Below are 19,323 nucleotides of genomic sequence, written 5' to 3' on the forward strand. Positions count from 1 at the left end.
GAGCCTTCGGCTTGATTTATGATGAAGCAGACCGGGTCTCTATGGCTGAATCTAATTTGCGCAGTTTGTTACAGGGAGAACATACTGCGGAGTCGTATTGTGCAGAATTTAGAAGATGGGCAACTAACTCGGGGTGGAATGATCCTGCACTCCAGAGTCAGTTTTGTCAGGGGCTATCTGAGAGGTTGAAAGATGCCCTTGCTTTTCATGAGTATCCCGATTCATTGGAGACGGCCATGTCTTTGGCAGTGCGGCTTGATAGATGTCTTAGAGAGAGGTATAGGATTCCTCTCGAGCGGGGGGTCCCATCTGTAAGTGGATCCGTCCCACCTAGTCCCCGGGGTAATATGACTTTTGAATCTGGGGCAGGGGAGGAGCCTATGCAGTTGGGCCAGGTTTCCTTTCGCTCAGGTGATGGCTTATTCAGCTTCCTAAAATCCCTATGTTACTTCTGTGGAAAAGAAGGTCATTTTGTTTGTGTGTGTCCTTTTGTTAAACCTCAAAGCGGTAATGAAAAACTATGGAGGTATTCACATAAAGAGAAAAAAAAGACTTCCCTGACTCTTGGTAGTCTGAATGGGGAGTATGAGCAAGCAAATATGCATTCTCCCTGCAATACCAGTTTCCTCCTGCCTGCCATGGTGGCGCTAGACTCAGTAAATTTGACAGTGGTGCGGGGGTAAACCTTATTGATTTTCAGTTCCTCCAAAATCTTGGTTTTAGAACTAGCACTTTAGATAAAGAGATACCTGTGTTTGCTATTGATTCCTCCCCTCTCTCACGAAAGAGTCTTACTCATATCGTTCATGACATTCAGTTAAGGGTGGGTGATTCACATGTTGAGTCCATTTCTTTTGTTATGAAGGCCTTGCCTGCTCCAATGGTTCTGGGTTTACCATGGTTGATAAAGAATAACCCTACTATTGACTGGCAAACAAGACAAATCAGTAGCTGGAGTGAATTTTGTTCGGACAACTGTCTTTGTGCTTCTATCTCAGTGGCGTCAACTACGGCCATACCTCAGTTTCTCTCTGATTTTGCGGACGTATTCTCGGAGGGTGAAGCTCAGAAGCTGCCTCCCCGTCGAGAATATGATTGTCCGGTCAATCTCATCCCTGGAGCTAAACTGCCAAAATCTCGACTATACAACCTTTCCCAACCCGAAAGAGAAGCTATGCGGTAGTATATTGCAGAGAGTTTGGCAAAGGGACATATTAGGCCATGTAAGTCCCCTGTGGCCGCCTGCTTCTTTTTCGTAAAAAAGAAAGACGGATCACTTAGACCGTGTTTAGATTTCCGGGAATTAAATCTCATTACGGTCCGTGATCCGTATCCCCTTCCTTTGATTTCTGATCTATTTGATCAAATTGTTGGAGCCAAGGTGTTCTCCAAGTTGGTTTTAAGAGGAGCTTATAATCTGATCAGAATTAAGGAAGGAGATGAGTGGAAAACGGCCTTCAATACACCCGAAGGTCATTTTGAGAATCTTGTCATGCCCTTTGGTTTAACTAATGCGCCAACGGTCTTTCAGCGATTTATCAATGATATTTTCCATCATTTAGTGGGAAGGTTCATTATTATTTACCTTGATGATATACTAATTTACTCACCCGATTTGGAGACCCATCAGGATCACGTGAGACAGGTGTTGTCGATCCTTCGGGAGAATAAATTGTATGCAAAATTGGAAAAATGTTTATTTGCTGTCCAGGAGCTACCGTTTTTAGGATACCTGCTTTCTGACTCTGGTTTTCGTATGGACCCCGAAAAGGGGGAATGGGACCGGCCTGAGAATCAAAAAGCTCTGATGCGGTTTCTGGGTTTTACCAATTACTACAGAAAATTTGACAGATATGACTAAAAAAGGCGCCGACTTTTCTGTCTGGTCGGATGAGGCATTACAGGCCTTTTCTGCTATTAAGAAATGTTATGCGTCTGCTCCCATTCTGATGCAACCTGATGTGTCTCAACCGTTCATCTTGGAAGTTGATGCATCATAAGTGGGGGGTCAGAGCAGTTCTGTCACAGGGTCTATCCCCTAGCAAATGGCGTCAGTGTGCTTTTTTTCTCCAAGAAACTCTCAGCCACTGAAAGAAATTATGATGTAGGAGATAGAGTTGCTGGCCATTAAATTGGCCTTTGAGGAATGGCATTATTGGTTGAAGGAGGCTACTTATCCTATTACGGTATATACTGACCACAAGAGTTTGGCTTACTTGCAGTCTGCTAAGCGCCTGAATCCTAGACAGGCTAGAGGGTCACTGTTTTTTACTAGGTTCAATTTTGTGGTCACCTTTTGCCCTGGGGTTTAAAACATAAAGGCAGATGCGTTGTCACGTAGTTTTCCTGGGAAGGGGGGGGGGGGGTGATTCGGAGGATCCTGCTCCGATTTTGGCTGATGGGGTGGTGGTTTCCGCTTTGTACCCAGAGTTGGAGATGGAGTGGTTGGGGGGCTAGGAGGAGGCTCCTGATTCTTGTCCTCCAAGTTGTTTGTCCCTGCTGAACTGCGATACAAGATGTTCAAGGAACATCATGATACGGTCCTTGTGGGACATCCTGGAAGCAAATCCACCATAGATCTTATTTCCGGGAGATTCTGGTGGCCAGGGTTGCGCAAGGGTGTGGAGGGTTATGTGACAGCTTGTGAGACCTGTGCACGCGCGAAGGTGGCTCACACTCGGCCTTCAGGATCCCTTCTTCCTTTATCCATCCCGTTTCGTCCTTGGACGCATTTGTCCATGGACTTTATTACCGATTTACCGAGTTCCTCTGGGAAAGCTGTGATTTTGGTGGTAGTGGACCGCTTCAGTAAAATGGCCCACTTTGTACCGTTGCCTAGCTTGCCCAATGCCAAAACTCTTGCTCAGGTTTTTATCAATAACATTGTGAAACTACATGGCATTCCCTCTGATGTGGTGTCTGATAGGGGGACGCAATTTGTTTCCAGGATTTGGAGGGCGTTCTGCTCTCGTCTGGGAATTCAACTGTCTTTTTCTTCGGCTTTTCATCCCTAGTCAAATGGTCAGACAGAGCGCACTAACCAAAACCTGGAGACCTATTTGAGGTGTTTTGTTGCCGAGAACCAGGATGACTGGTCCTCATTTTTGTCTCTAGCCGAATTTGCCTTGAATAACCGTAGACAGGAGTCCACTGATCAGTCGCCATTTTTTGGCGCATATGGTTTTAACCCACAGTTTGGTACTTTTTCTGGGACTGGATCTTCTGGGATGCCAGAAGAGGAGAGATTCTCTTCCACCTTGTCATCTATCTGGCGGAAGATCCAAGTTAATTTGGAAAAGATGGGTATAAACGGATGGCTGACAGGAGACATATGACTGGTCTGGACCTGTGTGTGGGTGATTCGGTGTGGTTGTCCACTAGAAACATTAAGCTGAAGGTACCATCTTGGAAATTGGGTCCAAGATTTATTGGCCCTTACAAAATCTCTGCGATTGTCAACCCGGTGGCGTTTCGTCTGGATCTTCCGCAGACTTGGAAGATCCATAATGTGTTTCACAGGTCTTTATTAAAGAAATATGTGGAACCTGTGGAACCATCTCTATTGCCACCTCCCCCTGTCCTGGTGGATGTCAATTTGGAGTTTGAAATCTCTAAGATTCTCTACTCGCGTGTTCTTCAGGGTTCCCTCCAGTACCTGGTGCACTGGAAGGGATACGGTCCCGAGGAAAGAATGTGGGTTCCGGCTGCTGATGTCATAGCTAGCCGCCTGGTGAGGGCCTTTCACAGGGCACACCCGGATAAAGTTGGTCCGGGGTGTCCGGAGGTCATCTGTAGAAGGGGGGGGGGGGGGTACTGTCACGCCTTGCCCTGTGAATGTGCGGAGGTCTGTCAGACTGGCTGGACATGTCTGACTTCTCTGTTTTGATTTGAGTTTGAGCTGGATCCACCTTCCCTTAGGTGTACTGGGTTTCATTGTTAGTGAGGCTGCTTATCCCTGTGTGGGTTATAGTTATTTGCTGGGAGCTCTTGATTTGTGGTGGATCGTCTGCTCCAGCTCTGCTCAAGATAAGTCCTCCCCTTTATTTCCCTTTGTGTGTTTTATCTAGGCCTCTAGGGAGACGCTTGCTTCCTCCTGGTTTGAAGAAGCAGGTTGCCTCTTCCCTTTTCCCTGCTGCTTAGGGTTTGCCCAGGATGTTTAGGTTTAGGCACAAGGGCATGTGCATATCCGCCATTAGGGTATGCACATGGACACAGCAGTTTTGGGAAAGCTTTTAGGGATCGCTAGGAGGTGACCCTTTTCTCCCTAGCTTTAGGGCCTAGTCGTTTGTTGTGACAGTAGGCTTTTCTTTGATGACCTATACACACACATCTGCAAAATAACATTTTCCATGTGCAATCTGCATTTTTCTCACTCCCATCACTAGAAAGTCTGATTTTTTTTTACCACAATACGGATGGGAATAGGACATATTCTAAGATTTGCCGAACTGACACATGGATGCGGGCAGCTCACCTTTTTCCATTCTTTTTGCAGACTCATAGAAATGAATGGGTCCAACATGTGCAATCTGCAAAAATGGATGCAAAATACGGTTGAGTGTATAAGGCCTGCAATGGTCAATGTACTTTCAACAGACTTTGAATGCCTGAATAGTACAGGTGAATGTAAGAAAGTTTGTAATATATCTTACAAGAGAAAACTGTCTCTCTTCCTAACACCTCCAAAATGGCAGTAAGAGAGGGGTTCCCCCCTGCCACTCAGGGATAATAAACAACTTGGAAGACAGATTTAAAAGGCTCCTCCCCTTTACCTGCTCCGGTTGTTTCCTGTCTGTTGGGGGGCACAGAAGACTCTCATGGCAGGAGAAAAGATCTCACCCAGTCTGTTCTCTTCCCCGGCTTACTGCTGGGAGGCCTGATGCAGAGAGTGGGAACCCCAGGCTGCAGCAGGCTTTCCTGTCCTGCTCTTAGTCATAGGACCTTCACTATGAGGGCAGCTCCTATACCACTGTCAGGAGGTTCTGGTGCAGGATCAGGTTCGTGGAGCAGTTGCAGACCAGGAGTTATCTTAGGCAAGAAGCTCATTTCCTTTTCTCTCTCTCTCTCGATCGCTCTCACTCTCCGTAAGATGGTTCTGTGTGTCTACGATGCACTTGAGATCTCAGATGCTGGGTTATGTGGGATGCTGCTGAAATCAATGTGTGCACACCACCAGAAGGACAACCATTGTGATGATGACATCAGAGTGCCAGTATATGTTTGGCTTCCTCATGTGGTGAGTGGAATGGAGGATTATGGTTGGATTGCCTCTTAGGGTACAGCCATACAGAGTTCTTTAGATGAGTTTTTGAGCAGATCTCCCTGCAGGATTTTCAGCCAAGGCAAGAAGTGAATCCACCAGAAAGGAAAAGTATAAATTCTTCCTTTATACAGTCAGGTCCATAAATATTGGCACATCAACACAATTCAATTTTTTTGGACTCTATACAACACCACAATGGATTTGAAATGAAACAAACAATATGTGCTTTAACTGCAGACTGTCAGCTTTTGTTTGAGGGTATTTATATCCAAATCAGGTGAACGGTGCAGGAATTACAACAGTTTTCATATGTGTTTCCCACTTGTTACGTGACCAAAAGTAATGGGACAATTGTCTTCTCAGCTGTTCCATGGCCGGTGTGTGTTATTCCCTCATTATCCCAATTACAATGAGCAGATAAAGTGTCCTGAGTTCATTTCACGTCTGCTATTTGCATTTGGAATCTGTTGCTGTTAACTCTCAAGATGAGATCCAAAGAGCTGTCACTATCAGTGGAGCCATCATTAGGCTGAAAAATCTAAACAAACCCATCAGAGAGATAGCAAAAACATTAGACGTTGCCAAAACAACTGTTTGGAACATTCTTATAAAGAAGGAACGCACCGGTGAGCTCAGCAACACCAAAAGACCCGGAAGACCACGGAAAACAACTGTGGTGGATGACCGAATAATTCTTTCCCTGGTAAAGAAAACACCCTTCACAACAGTTGGCCAGATCAAGAACACTCTCCAGGAGGTAGGTGTATGTGTGTAAAAGTCAACAATCAAGAGAAAACTTCACCAGAGTGAATACAGAAGGTTCACCACAAGATGTAAACCATTGGTGAGCCTCAAAAACAGGAAGGCCAGATTAGAGTTTGCCAAACGTCATCTAAAAAAGCCTTCACAGTTCTGGAACAACATCCTATGGACAGATGAGACCAAAATCAACTTGTACCAGAGTGATGGAAAGAGAAGAGTATGAAGAAGGAAAGGAACTGCTCATGATCCTAAGCATACCACCTAATCAGTGAAGCATGGTGGTGGTAGTGTCATGGCGTGGGCATGTATGGCTGCCAATGGAACTGGTTCTCTTGTATTTATGGATGATGTGACTGCTGACAAAAGTAGCAGGATGAATTCTGAAGTGTTTCGGGCAAAATTATCTGCTCATATTCAGCCAAATGCTTCAGAACTTATTGGACGGCGCTTTGAAGTGCAGATGGACAATGACCCAAAGCATACTGCAAAAGCAACCAAAGAGTTTTATAAGGGAAAGAAGTGGAATGTTATGCAATGGCCAAGTCAATCACCGGACCTGAATCCGATTGAGCATGTATTTCACTTGCTGAAGGGAAAATGCCCCAAGAACAAGCAGGAACTGAAGACGAAACGCAGCGTCTGGTGATGTCTATGCGTTCCAGACTTCAGGCTGTAATTGACTGCAAAGGATTTGCAACCAAGTATTAAAAAGTGAAAGTTTGATTTATGATTATTATTCTGTCCCATTACTTTTGGTCACGTAACAAGTGGGAGACACATATGCAAACTGTTGTAATTCCTACACCGTTCACCTGATTTGGATGTAAATACCCTCAAATTAAAGTTGACAGTCTGCAGTTAAAGCACATCTAGTTTGTTTCATTTCAAATCCATTTGTGTGGTATACAGAGCCAAAAATGTTAGAATTGTGTTGATGTCCCAATATTTATGGACCTGACTGTATTTCCCATTCCTTTCAAATACACTTCTGGCTTTGGCACAAAATCCTGCAGGCAGATCTGCTTCAAGACCTTGTCCAAAAACTCCATGTGGCTGTAGCTAGTGTTGAGCGAAGCGAGCTTCAGATGCTTCATCCGAAGTCACTTCATTCAAAACTTTGGAATAATACTGTATGGAGATCCGTCTCATTAATCAAACAAATATACAAACAAGACCAAGGAACATTAAAGGGGTATTCCAGTAGGTAAAAGTTTATTCCCTACCCACATCACAGGGGATAACTCTCAGATCGGTGGGGGTCCTACCACTGGGACCCCCACCGATCATGTAAACAGGTGCCCCATACCCCCTGCAGGCCCCCTGCTGCTTCCCTGAAATGACTGGAGTGGCCAGTCATACATGTGTTCCAAATATATACCCTACCAGTCATACATAGACACGGCCGCTCCATTCTTTTCTATGGGAGCTCCAGAGATAGACAAGTTGAGCGCTCTGCTATCTCCGGAACTCCAGTAGAAATGAATGGAGCGGCCGTGTGCATGTGCGACTCGCTGCTCAGGTCATTTCAGAGGAGCAGCAAGGGTTACAGGGCCCCCGTTCTCGTGATCAATAGGGGGTGTAGATAGGGGCTAACCTTTACCTACTGGAATACCCCTTTAACTCATGCAATACTGAACTGAGGAGAAATACAAGTTAATTGGCACTAATTTACACCCACAAGTGACCAAGGCACGGAACAGTGGCAACATTAAGCGCCATATGAACAGTTCTAAGGGATGTTTGTATAGCTTTCCTTGTAAGTTTTTGAAACTCAAAGCACTAAAGACCTAAACAAAAAGGAAAGATGCAGAAATGGTCATTTTCTCTAAGAAGAAACTTTATAATATATTCTGTACTACAGAAATGCTGTCTTCTAATTTAGAGTGTTATAGGGTTGGAGAAGTGATAGAAAGTGGAAAGGATCCCCACCTAAAAGGCAGATCAATATTGGAACCGTTACTCCTGCTAATGTCTTGGGAGAAATATAGTATTACGTCAGGATAAAGGGGGTATCAGAGTTATAGTGACCTGGAAGATGTGATACACAGCAGTGTGCATCCTATGTAACACTGTATTCACTGTATTATAGCAGGTGCAGGCAGCTAACCTCATTTTATTATCAGCAATCTGGTATACATGAGACAACACAATAACGAAGTCACCTTCATTGTACACGATCAGTAGTCCTTTATAATTACCAATTCGTGAGACACTAAACTTCATGTAAAATGTTCTTTCAAATGTGATTTTGCACTAAGTCCTCCATGTTTCCCTCAGGTTTCTTAGGTACAGGACTATTTTCATTTGAAAAACAATAGCCCTTTCCATCAATAACCCATCATAGATGGAGAAGGACAGAGACCACATGGCTGCGAGGATATTAGACCTCACCCTGGAGATCATCTCCTTGATAACTGGAGAGGTGAGAGTCTCACATGACATCACTCTTATCTCTAGTAATAAACCAGGGAAATGACTGGAAAGGTGAAGGATTCTTAGAATCTCTGTAGTGATCGGCGTCTCCCCATACACAGGATTACACAGTAGTGAAGAAGTCGTCTGGTGAGTGTGTGACACCCCGTGTGTCAGGAGGATGGAGCAGGACCCAGAGCCCCATCACCGAGCCTCCACCTCATTCCCTGATACATGAGCAGAAGATCCTAGAACTGACCACCAGGATCACTGAGCTGCTGAGCGGAGAGGTGAGCGCTGCTGGGAATGCTGGGACATTATACAATAACGCCAAGGGAGGGGTCTGGTAATGACTGTGTCCTTGTGTTGTCAGGTTCCTATAAGGTGTCAGGATGTCGCGGTCTATTTCTCCATGGAGGAGTGGGAGTATTTAGAAGAACACAGGGATCTGTACAAGGACGTCATGATGGAGAATCACCAGTCCCTCACATCACCGGGTAAGAGGAGACCTTCCATGACTGTAGCGGAGAGAACAATTTTGAGAGTCACCTAGATTTACTCATCATTAGAGATTTGTGAATTTCCTGAAATTCCTTTTAGGGACTGATTCATACTAATTGGTCTTCAGATGTTATTCTGGTATGAATAAATTCAGTCTGTATTGGAAGTGCCCTGAAAATTTATATATAACACTCTGAGGTCTCCTAGTACTGCATCCAACCCATTTGAAGCTCTTTAACTTGAAGACAGCATTAGTAATGTCAAAGTGACAGCAAAATATATGCCTATGGGTAAATGGATGGTAGACCGCCATAACAAAGCCTGTTTAAAAAAATGTGTTTCACTGTCAGAATATTTATACTTTAATTTTAAACAGTATAAAAACTAACCATTCTTGGGGAGAAGTAACAGATTAGATTTTTTTTTTAAAGTAAAATAAATAATATATATATACATAATGCTCTCTACCAATACAAGGTAACAATGATGCAGAAAAGGCTTCTGTGTTCAACTGAATTTTTTTAGAGAAACTGCAATATTTTTTAAATGGTTAATTGGACAGTACAATACACAGCAACTCTTACACAGAAAACCATGTCAGGAGGTGAATTAAGGGATCTACATTGGGGTAATACACATTTAAAAAAAAATTAAGTAGAATAGCTTTAAATATCGGTGCACCACTCACTTAAAATGGTTGATAGCCTGACTAAATTACAAATTGACTCATGTCCTGTCCTTAGTTAAAACCTCTCTGTCAGTTAATTAAATATAACTAACTTCATATTGTCTCACTAAGCTCTCCCTGACACTAAACTGAAATATATTGATTCAAATCAAATTTATGACTGTCATGAGGTACAATGTGTCACGAGAAAACCATCTCTGAATGGCTTGGATAAGTAAAAGCGTTCCAAAGTTATTACCACATAAAGTGAGATATTTTGTTGGGGCGGAACCTGCCTCGCCACTGGGCATTGGAGAGGACTGGCTACCCGCCGACTATGGCCCCTGGTGAATTTGTACGTTTGAATGCAATTTGGGCATGTGGTGTTTTGTGTTGCTGCTGCTGGCCCTTTGGGGACCATCCGTGGACATGTTGTGACTTTTGGGAACAATGGCCTTTGAGACTGTGTAGCAGATTGCATTCGGGCTATCTTGAATATTGTGTATGTTGTTATGGGTTCGGTTGGAATGTATTGCGATGTATTGTGGGCTGTGTGTATCTTGCTCTTGCTCTGATGTTTAAAGGCATTGCCGTCCTGTGCCTCGCAAGTGCACACAAAGAGTTGCAATTTTTTTTGTGCAAACAAGTGCAAAAAAAGTCGCAAAGGCCTATTTTGCGCATTTTTTTTTACTCCAGAATTCAGGGCCAATGTATTCAGTCACTGTGTGTATTTCCTATTGATCAATGAAGAGGGTCTGGCGTCTGGCAATATGATCAGGGATGAGTGGAATAGTGAATCAATTAGTCTCATTAGAAAGAGTTCTACATAATCATTCAAAATGAAAAAAAAAACAAAACCTGATTTTATAGGCTCATATATGAGCTTAAAAACCATTACAAAAAAATAACAAAAAACTGTAAAAAAATACATAAAAGTTTAAATCACCCCCCTTTCCGTATAATAAAAATACCCAAAAATATGGTGAATGGCGTAATGGAAAAAAAGGTCAAAATAACCAATTTGCCATAATTTCATTGCTTTTCTTACCCAAAAAATGTAATAAAATCCCTTCAAAATGGTATCAATAAAAACTACAGATTGTCCTGCAAAAAATGAGCCCCCACACAGCTCAGTTGATATAACTATAAAAAAGTTATGGGGGTCAGAATATAGTGATATAGAAATAAAAAATAAATAAAAAATGAAAATGTATTTCACAATTTAGACTACTATTTATAAAAAAGAAAAATATACACGTATAGGGTATCCTTGTAATCGTACTGACCCAGAGAATGAAGGGCATGGGTCAGTGTTGCCGCAAATGAAACGCTGTGGGAACAAAACCTGTAAAATGGTGGAGGAACAGTTTATTTTTTAATTTTTTTATTATTATTATAAAAAAAAAATATTCCACCCCACTACATTGTATGCCATAATAAATGTTGGCATTAGAAAGTACAACTTGTCCCGCAAAGAATAAGCCCTCATGAAAATATGTGAATGGAAATGTAAAAAGTTATGGCTCAAGGAAGATAGGGAAGAAAATTTAAAACACAAAAACCAAAAAAACTAAAAAAAAAACGAAACAAAAAAGAAATCCGGTAGTGAAAGGGACCGGAACAGAAAAGAACGAAACGTTCCAATCAGAAATTTGTCAAATGTGCAGATACATATTTCTCCTTTCATATTAGAGACACCAGAGAGATGTAGTCATATGCTGTCTTCATACGCCACTCCTACCCTGGGTTCACACCTGAGCGTTTTACAGCGCGTTCCTACGCGCTGTAAAACGCACAACAGGCAAGAACCAATGATTCCCTATGGGAAGGGTTCACACCTGGGCGTTTTAAAGCGCGTACGATCGCGCTGTAAAACGCCCGACGCTCAAACAAGTACAGGAGCTTTTTTTGGCGCGTTTGGGCCATAGACTCTTTGGACAACACTGCTGTCAATCACCCAAACGCGCGTCAAACGCGCGTTCACTATTAAAAAAAACGCGCATAAAACGCGCGACAAAAACGCGCATAGAAACGCGCGTTTGAGAAACGCCTAGGTGTGAACCCAGCGTGAGGCCTCTTTCACACGGGCGTTGTGGGAAAATTTGCGGGTGCATTGCGGAAACACCCGCGATTTTTCTGCGCGAGTGCAAAACATTGTAATGCGTTTTGCACTCGCGTGAGAAAAATCGTGCATTTTTGGTACCCAAACCCGAACTTCGGGTCTGGGATCAGTGTTCTGTAGATTGTATTATTTTCCCTTATAACATGGTTATAAGGGAAAATAATAGCATTCTGAATACAGAATCCATAGTAAAATAGCGCTGGAGGGGTTAAAAAATAAAAAATAAATAATTTAACTCCGCTTAGTCCACTTGATCGCGTAGCCCGGCATCACTTCTGTCTCCTTTGCTGAACAGGACCTGTGGTGAGCATTCATTGCAGGAACAGGACCTGTGGTGACGTCACTCCGGTCATCAAATGATCCATCACCATGGTAAAAGATCATGTGATGGAACATGTGATGACCGGAGTGACGTCACCACAGGTCCTGTTCAGCAAAGGAGACAGACGAGATGCCGGGCAGCGCGATCAAGTGGACTAAGGTGAGTTAAATTATATATTTTTTTAACCCCTCCAGCACTATTTTACTATGAATTCTATATTCAGAATGCTATTATTTTCCCTTATAACCATGTTATAAGGGAAAATAATAATGATCGGGTCTCCATCCTGATCGTCTCCTAGCAACCGTGCATGAAATCGCACCGTATCCGCACTTGCTTGTGGATGCTTGCGATTTTCACGCAACCCCATTCATTTCTATGGGGCCTGCGTTACGTGAAAAACGCATAAAATAGAGCATGCTTGCGATTTTCACGCAACGCACAAGTGATGCGTGAAAATCACCGCTCATGTGAACAGCCCCATAGAAATGAATGGGTCGGTATTCAGTGCGGGTGCAATGCGTTCAACTCAGCGCATCGTGTCCGCGCGGAATACTCGCCCGTGTGAAAGGGGCCTTAGTATACTGTCTATGCACCAAAAAGTGAATTTGTATATTTTAGGTAGAACATACACCAGTTTTCTGGTCAAGGGCTTAACTATAATTCACATGGTCCCATAGAAAAGATTGACCACCTAGTGTAAGAAAATAAAAACAGCAGCATATGTAGCAATAATCAAAAAAGGTATAATAGCATATAATGGAGTATATCAGAAAACCCACATTATAGCACCTGATAGAACCCCCTAACCTCTTGGCCTATAGCAAGTGCTATGGCTATAGTTACGCTGATGTTTCTGGTGTTGGTATTGTTACATGTGTCGGACTGCGTAGACCTCACCCACATTTTCGGGAAGGGAGAAAAGTTGCAAATTTTTTTTTTACTAAAGTAGTATTTTTTTAATATAATTCTTTACTTACTGAAATTGTTCTGTGTCCTATTTACTTAGTTTACTTGCTTACTATTGTCTCAATAAAGGTTGATTTATTCATTTAAAAAAATCTGTTAATTTCTCTGTGAAAATATGAAAATTTTGTATTTTTTTCCAGGTAAAGATGGGATGATCGACTCCCATGGACATCTCCAGTTATCTTCCTATCATGAAGAAGAAAATAGCAATATCACACAAGCTAATTCAATAACTCCTAATGTACCCTCAGTCCTTCACAGTGGAGATATATCCACCGATACCACTGGTCACAAGAAACCTTCAGCTAATCAATCACAGATTTTCAAACAAATAACTGGACATAGATGGGGGAGAATATTTTTACGTGGGAAACATTTTAAAAAGAAATCTAATCTTCCTTTGCAGGAGAAAAATCACATAGAGAAGGGGGCATTTTTATGCGCTGAATGTGGAAAGACTTTTACCAGGAAATTACTTTTAGTTAGACATCAAAGAGCTCACAAAGCGGAGAAGCCATATACATGTTCAGAATGTGGGAAATGTTTTATGTGGAAGGGTTCTCTTGAAAAACATCAGAGAAATCACACAGGGGAGAAGTCTTTTTCATGTTCAGAAGATGGGAGATGCTTTACCCAGAAATCAGATCTTGCGGGACATCTACGATGTCACTCAAGGAAAAGGGTATTTTCATGTACAGAATGTGGAAAATGTTTTAGCAGGAAAACAGGTCTTGTTAGACATCAGACAACTCACACAGGAGAGAAGCCATTTTCATGTTCTGAATGTGGGAAATGTTTTAGCCAGAAAACAGGTCTTGTTAGACATCAGACAACTCACACAGGAGAGAAGCCATTTTCATGTTCTGAATGTGGGAAATCTTTTAGGCAGAAAGCATTTCTTGTGGAACATTTAAGAATTCACACAGGAGAGAAGCCATTTTCATGCTCAGAATGTGGAAGATGTTTTACGCATAAATCAACTCTTCTTCATCACCAGAGTACTCACAAACGAGAGAAGTCATTTTCATGCTCAGAATGTGGGAAATCATTTAGTCAGAAATCATTTCTAGTGGAACATTTAAGAATTCACACAGGAGAGAAGCCGTTTTCATGCTCAGAATGTGGGAAATGTTTTACCCAGCATTCGAAACTTGCGAAACATCTACAATGTCACTCAAGGAAAAAGCCATTTTCTTGTTCAGAATGTGGAAAGTGTTTTATCCACGAATCAAAACTTGTGAGTCATCTAAGAACTCACACAGGAGAGAAGCCATTTTCATGCTCAGAATGTGGGAAAGGTTTTACCCAGATGGCGGGTCTTGTTAGACATCAGACAACTCACACAGGGGAAAAGCCATTTTTATGTTCTGAATGTGGAAAGTGTTTTAGTCAGAAATACTTTCTTTTGGAACATCTAAGAACTCACACAGGAGAGAAGCCATTTTCATGCTCAGCATGTGAAAAATGTTTTACCCATAAATCAACTCTTCTTAATCATCAGAGAACTCATGATAGAGAAAAGGCATTTTCATGTTCACAATGTGGGAAATGTTTCAGCCAGAAAAGGGCTCTTGTTAAACATCATCAGAGAACTCACACAGGGAAATAACCATTTTCTTGTTCAGAATGTGGGAAACTGGAAATGGGTTCTTGTGCATCTGAAAAATAGCACAAGGGAGAAACCATTATAATGTTCAAATTGTTAAAAAAAAACGTGGCAGATGTGGCAATTCATTGTAGGACCTGCTGCCTAACAATGTCTTCTGATGTATATATTGCAAAGAATACAAGTCACATGCCCTGTCACCATTAAAGGGCTTGTATTACTTCGAACATTGGTGGCATATTGCTAGGATATCAATAATAAATAGCACTCTTCTTTGCAAATCCTTAGTGTGGTTTATTAGCTGAACATATTAGCTGGCCAAGTTGCTGGCAGTGCAGTCACTGCTATACCATTTAGTAGAGCTTGCTGCCTTTAGGGAGCTGATGGTGTGTACTCAAACTCGCTGGAAGATATCTAGTAATGATTATTTCTCCCAAAAAGCCATCCCTGCCTTGTATTTGGCCTGTTTCTCACACAAGGCATTTATTCACCTCCTCCTCCACGGACAACCTTATGTCCCCAACAGCAGCATGGCACAGTGTAGCTCCCACTCCCCCTCCTTCCTATCACATGTATGAAGTCAAGCGTTGCCATGTAGTGTTGGAGCTAAACGGCCTGGGCGAGAGTAGCTACGCAGGCTGGAAATGTCCAGGAGACTGTCCTTGCATTTCAGACATTCTTATGTGACGAGGGATGCTCTCCTTGGCTTGCAGCGACAGAATGGTCTGCCATTACGCCACTTAATCCACGATATTCCAACTCGATGGAATTCAAATGATTTTGTCATGCACCAAATGGCCTCAGCAGGGAGCATGTGTTTTTTCGAGATCAGGCAGTGGCAGCTCATTAAGAAATGTGTGTCAGGTGCAGAAGTTCTTTGAAGAGGCCCCAAAATTTGTCAGTAGGGACAACTGCGGCATTAACAATCTAATCCCCCTCATATTTATCTTAGAACAGACTCTGATGTTCATGTAAAGAATAACAGCTAGCACATCTTGCTTTCCTCCCTGTAGTTATTAGAGGACCACAAGGAGAGAGTCCAATGAGGGATGAGGAGCTGCCAGTGGAGGAGGATGAGGTGAAGGATGATAATCATGACACCTGATCGTTTAGTAGGGGGTAGGAGCCAGATAGAACTGGCTCCTCGGGCATGCTAGCCAGAATGGGGACCTATATGCTTGCTTATGCACCGACGTGCATATCATTCACATCAAACAGTCTAATGATTACTGGATATCCATGCTTTTAGATCCCCACTATCAAAGCTAAATGAGGGAATGCTTTCATCCCCCAAAAGGGAGGCCAAATTACGTTATTACCCAGAAACACTGTATACACAGCTTGCTGCAGCTTTCAGCAAGCAGATGCCTGCCACTAGCGTGTCTGACAGGGAGACTCCTCTCCGGGTCCTGCAGGGTCACCCATCTCCTGCCGCCACAGCAGCTAGTTCAGTCTCCTCAACATGATAGAACAGTTTTTATACGTGCTGCACCAGGCTGAAGCAAATCAGCAAGTGGAGACCTCTTACCTCAGTGTCCAGGTTAGGCCTACCTGCTCTCTGTCTTCATTCTTGCCCATACCTGCTCTCTGTCTTCATTCTTGCCCAGCCTCCAGTGTCATCTTAGAGAGGGGTTTTAGCGCTGCAGGCAATGTGGTGCTACCCAAACAGACCAAGTTGTCCTCCTCCAGTGTCCAAAACATCACTTTTTCAAAATAAACCGTGTCTGGATTTGTAAGGATTTTCACACTCTTCTGACTGAGGCCAATAAATAGATCTAGCCTCGGTGATGGTGCCCCATCTTGCCACTGTTGTTGTCTGCCTATCATCATCTTCTGTACAGCTGCTGCCACCGCCATCATACCACTACTGCTGTATGCCTGCCAACATGTACCATAGGGCTGCTGCCAGCACCTGCTCGTTGCCATTCCCCTACTGCCACCACTATTAAATGCTTTGGGGCAATTTTTTATTATTGCATTATACCTATTTTGAGCTAAAAATAATTTCAACTGGTCTTTATTAACAATAAGGAATCCTTTTTGTGTACAAAGCTGACATGCTCTACTAGCTGCCTATGGATTTTTTTGTCATCTGAGGAACAGCAGGACTTCTTATCTCTGCGCTCTCATTATAAATAGTGATGAGCAACAAAAGCAACATTAGTTTTCGCAATATTTCACAAATTTTTGGCCTAAAATTCACCAAAAATGCACAAATTCTAGAATTCGTGATCTTTAGTCATTATTTTCTTGATTGCAGAAATCGGCAATGTAATATGCTCGTATTGCATGTGCAAAACAGGCATGGCTCACTTTGCTAGAGGATCGGCCCCGTGCTGGCCACGGTCTAGCACTGGAACCAACTCCCCTACCACGACCGCCGTCTGCCGGCACACCCACGGCCGCTCATGATCAGCCAAAAATGTATTTACAGCCCAAAAAACTATACAAAGAAAATAAAGAGGGACTTTGAGATGACTTTATTGGGTTTGGGACAATGGGGCAAAAATCTAATAAATTAGGGATTCAGAAAAACAGACAGCAAATTACTTTTTTTTTAAGACTAAAGACAAAGACACTAATCCCTTCCACATCACAGTAATCCCTATCACAGCACAGGAATCCCTATCACAGCACAGAAAAACAGACAGCAAATGAAGTGCCGATATTTGCAAGCAACACTAATTATAAATACTCAGTAAAGCCTAATCCGTATCTTACTAATAAGAATGTGCCTTAAATAAGTGTTTATGACCTCTTAATAGTTTAGAGATAAGGCTTCTTAGATAGGGCACAAAGTGAAAGTACCAGTCACACAACCAGAAAAACAGTTAACCCTTTGTGACAGAAGAGCTCCATAGTTTTAATAAAGGCCAATTGAAAATATGATTTTTAGCCAAAAATTAATTAAATGCCATCATAAAAAAAAAATGCCTCCAAAGGTGTATATAGCCTTTAAGGCTACGCATCTACCGCTACTACTACTACCCATACACAGCCAATCTACTGCCTTGTACGTTCCATGCTATGCTGCTTCTGCTGCCACTACTATTGCGGCCACATGCCGCTAATACCCTACCTTTTCCACAGCCACCCTGTATGTTCTGAACACTTTTTAATCTGACCATTAACACTTGCGCGTGTTGTGTGGACAGGCATCTGACCCCATCAAGGCATAATTTTTGGACGCTTGGTCCCAACAAGCCACTGTTTTTCTTTTTTCTTTATCCCATATCACTGTGTGTTTAAACATCATCTGCCACTGATAAGGGAACATTTTTGAAAGCTTTGGAATATGAAAAAGCACAAGACATGTGCTGGCGCGGTGTGTTATAAAACTAGCTGTTCGCTAATGCCGTCAAATGTGTGTTAACCCATAGCTATATACAGTACAGACCAAAAGTTTGGACACACCTTCTCATTTAATGAGTTTTCTTTATTTTCATGACTATGAAAATTGTAGATTCACACTGAAGGCATCAAAACTATGAATTAACACATGTGGAATTATATACATAACAAAAAAGTGTGAAACAACTGAAAATATGTCATATTCTAGGTTCTTCAAAGTAGCCACCTTTTGCTATGATTACTGCTTTGCACACTCTTGGCATTCTCTTGATGAGTTTCAAGAGGTAGTCACCTGAAATGGTCTTCCAACAGTCTTGAAGGAGTTCCTAGAGATACTTAGCACTTGTTGGCCCTTTTGCCTTCACTCTGCGGTCCAGCTCACCCCAAATCATCTCGATTGGGTTCAGGTCCGGTGACTGTGGAGGCCAGGTCATCTGGCGCAGCACCCCATCACTCTCCTTCATGGTCAAATAGCCCTTACACAGCCTGGAGGTGTGTTTGGGGTCATTGTCCTGTTGAAAAATAAATGATGGTCCAACTAAACGCAAACCGGATGGAAGAGCATGCCGCTGCAAGATGCTGTGGTAGCCATGCTGGTTCAGTATGCCTTCAATTTTGAATAAATCCCCAACAGTGTCACCAGCAAAGCACCCCCACACCATCACACCTCCTCCTCCATGCTTCACGGTGGGAACCAGGACATGTAGAGTCCATCCGTTCACCTTTTCTGTGTCGCACAAAGACACGGTGGTTGGAACCAAAGATCTCAAATTTGGACTCATCAGACCAAAGCACAGATTTCCACTGGTCTAATGTCCATTCCTTGTGTTCTTTAGCCCAAACAAGTCTCTTCTGCTTGTTGCCTGTCCTTAGCAGTGGTTTCCTAGCAGATATTCTACCACGAAGGCCTGATTCACACAGTCTCCTCTTAACAGTTGTTCTAGAGATGTGTCTGCTGCTAGAACTCTGTGTGGCATTGACCTGGTCTCTAATCTGAGCTGCTGTTAACCTGCGATTTCTGAGGCTGGTGACTCGGATGAACTTATCCTCCGCAGCAGAGGTGACTCTTGGTCTTCCTTTCCTGAGGCGGTCCGCATGTGAGCCAGTTTCTTTGTAGCGCTTGATGGTTTTTGTGACTGCACTTGGGGACACTTTCAAAGTTTTCCAAATTTTTTGGACTGACTGACCATTTCTTAAAGCAATGATGGCCACTCGTTTTTCTTTACTTAGCTGCTTTTTTCTTGCCATAATACAAATTCTAACAGTCTATTCAGTAGGACTATCAGCTGTGTATCCACCTGACTTCTCCACAACGCAGCTGATGGTCCCAACCCCATTTATAAGGCAA

The 19,323-nt window shown here is 42.7% G+C and overlaps 1 long non-coding RNA gene and 1 pseudogene across 1 annotated transcript; both read left to right on the plus strand.

Moving 5' to 3' along the window:
- The first annotated feature begins 5,097 nt into the window (after positions 1-5,097).
- On the plus strand, positions 5,098-8,608 carry LOC122934873. The gene is made up of 3 exons (XR_006388730.1): positions 5,098-5,236; positions 8,303-8,447; positions 8,560-8,608. It is a non-coding gene; the product is annotated as an uncharacterized LOC122934873 (long non-coding RNA).
- Positions 8,609-8,699: 91 nt separating this feature from the next.
- On the plus strand, positions 8,700-14,687 carry LOC122935555 (annotated as a pseudogene).
- The last annotated feature ends 4,636 nt before the right edge of the window (positions 14,688-19,323 follow it).

Source organism: Bufo gargarizans, chromosome 4 (assembly GCF_014858855.1).
Source record: "Bufo gargarizans isolate SCDJY-AF-19 chromosome 4, ASM1485885v1, whole genome shotgun sequence".
NCBI classification, from domain to species: Eukaryota; Metazoa; Chordata; class Amphibia; order Anura; family Bufonidae; genus Bufo; species Bufo gargarizans.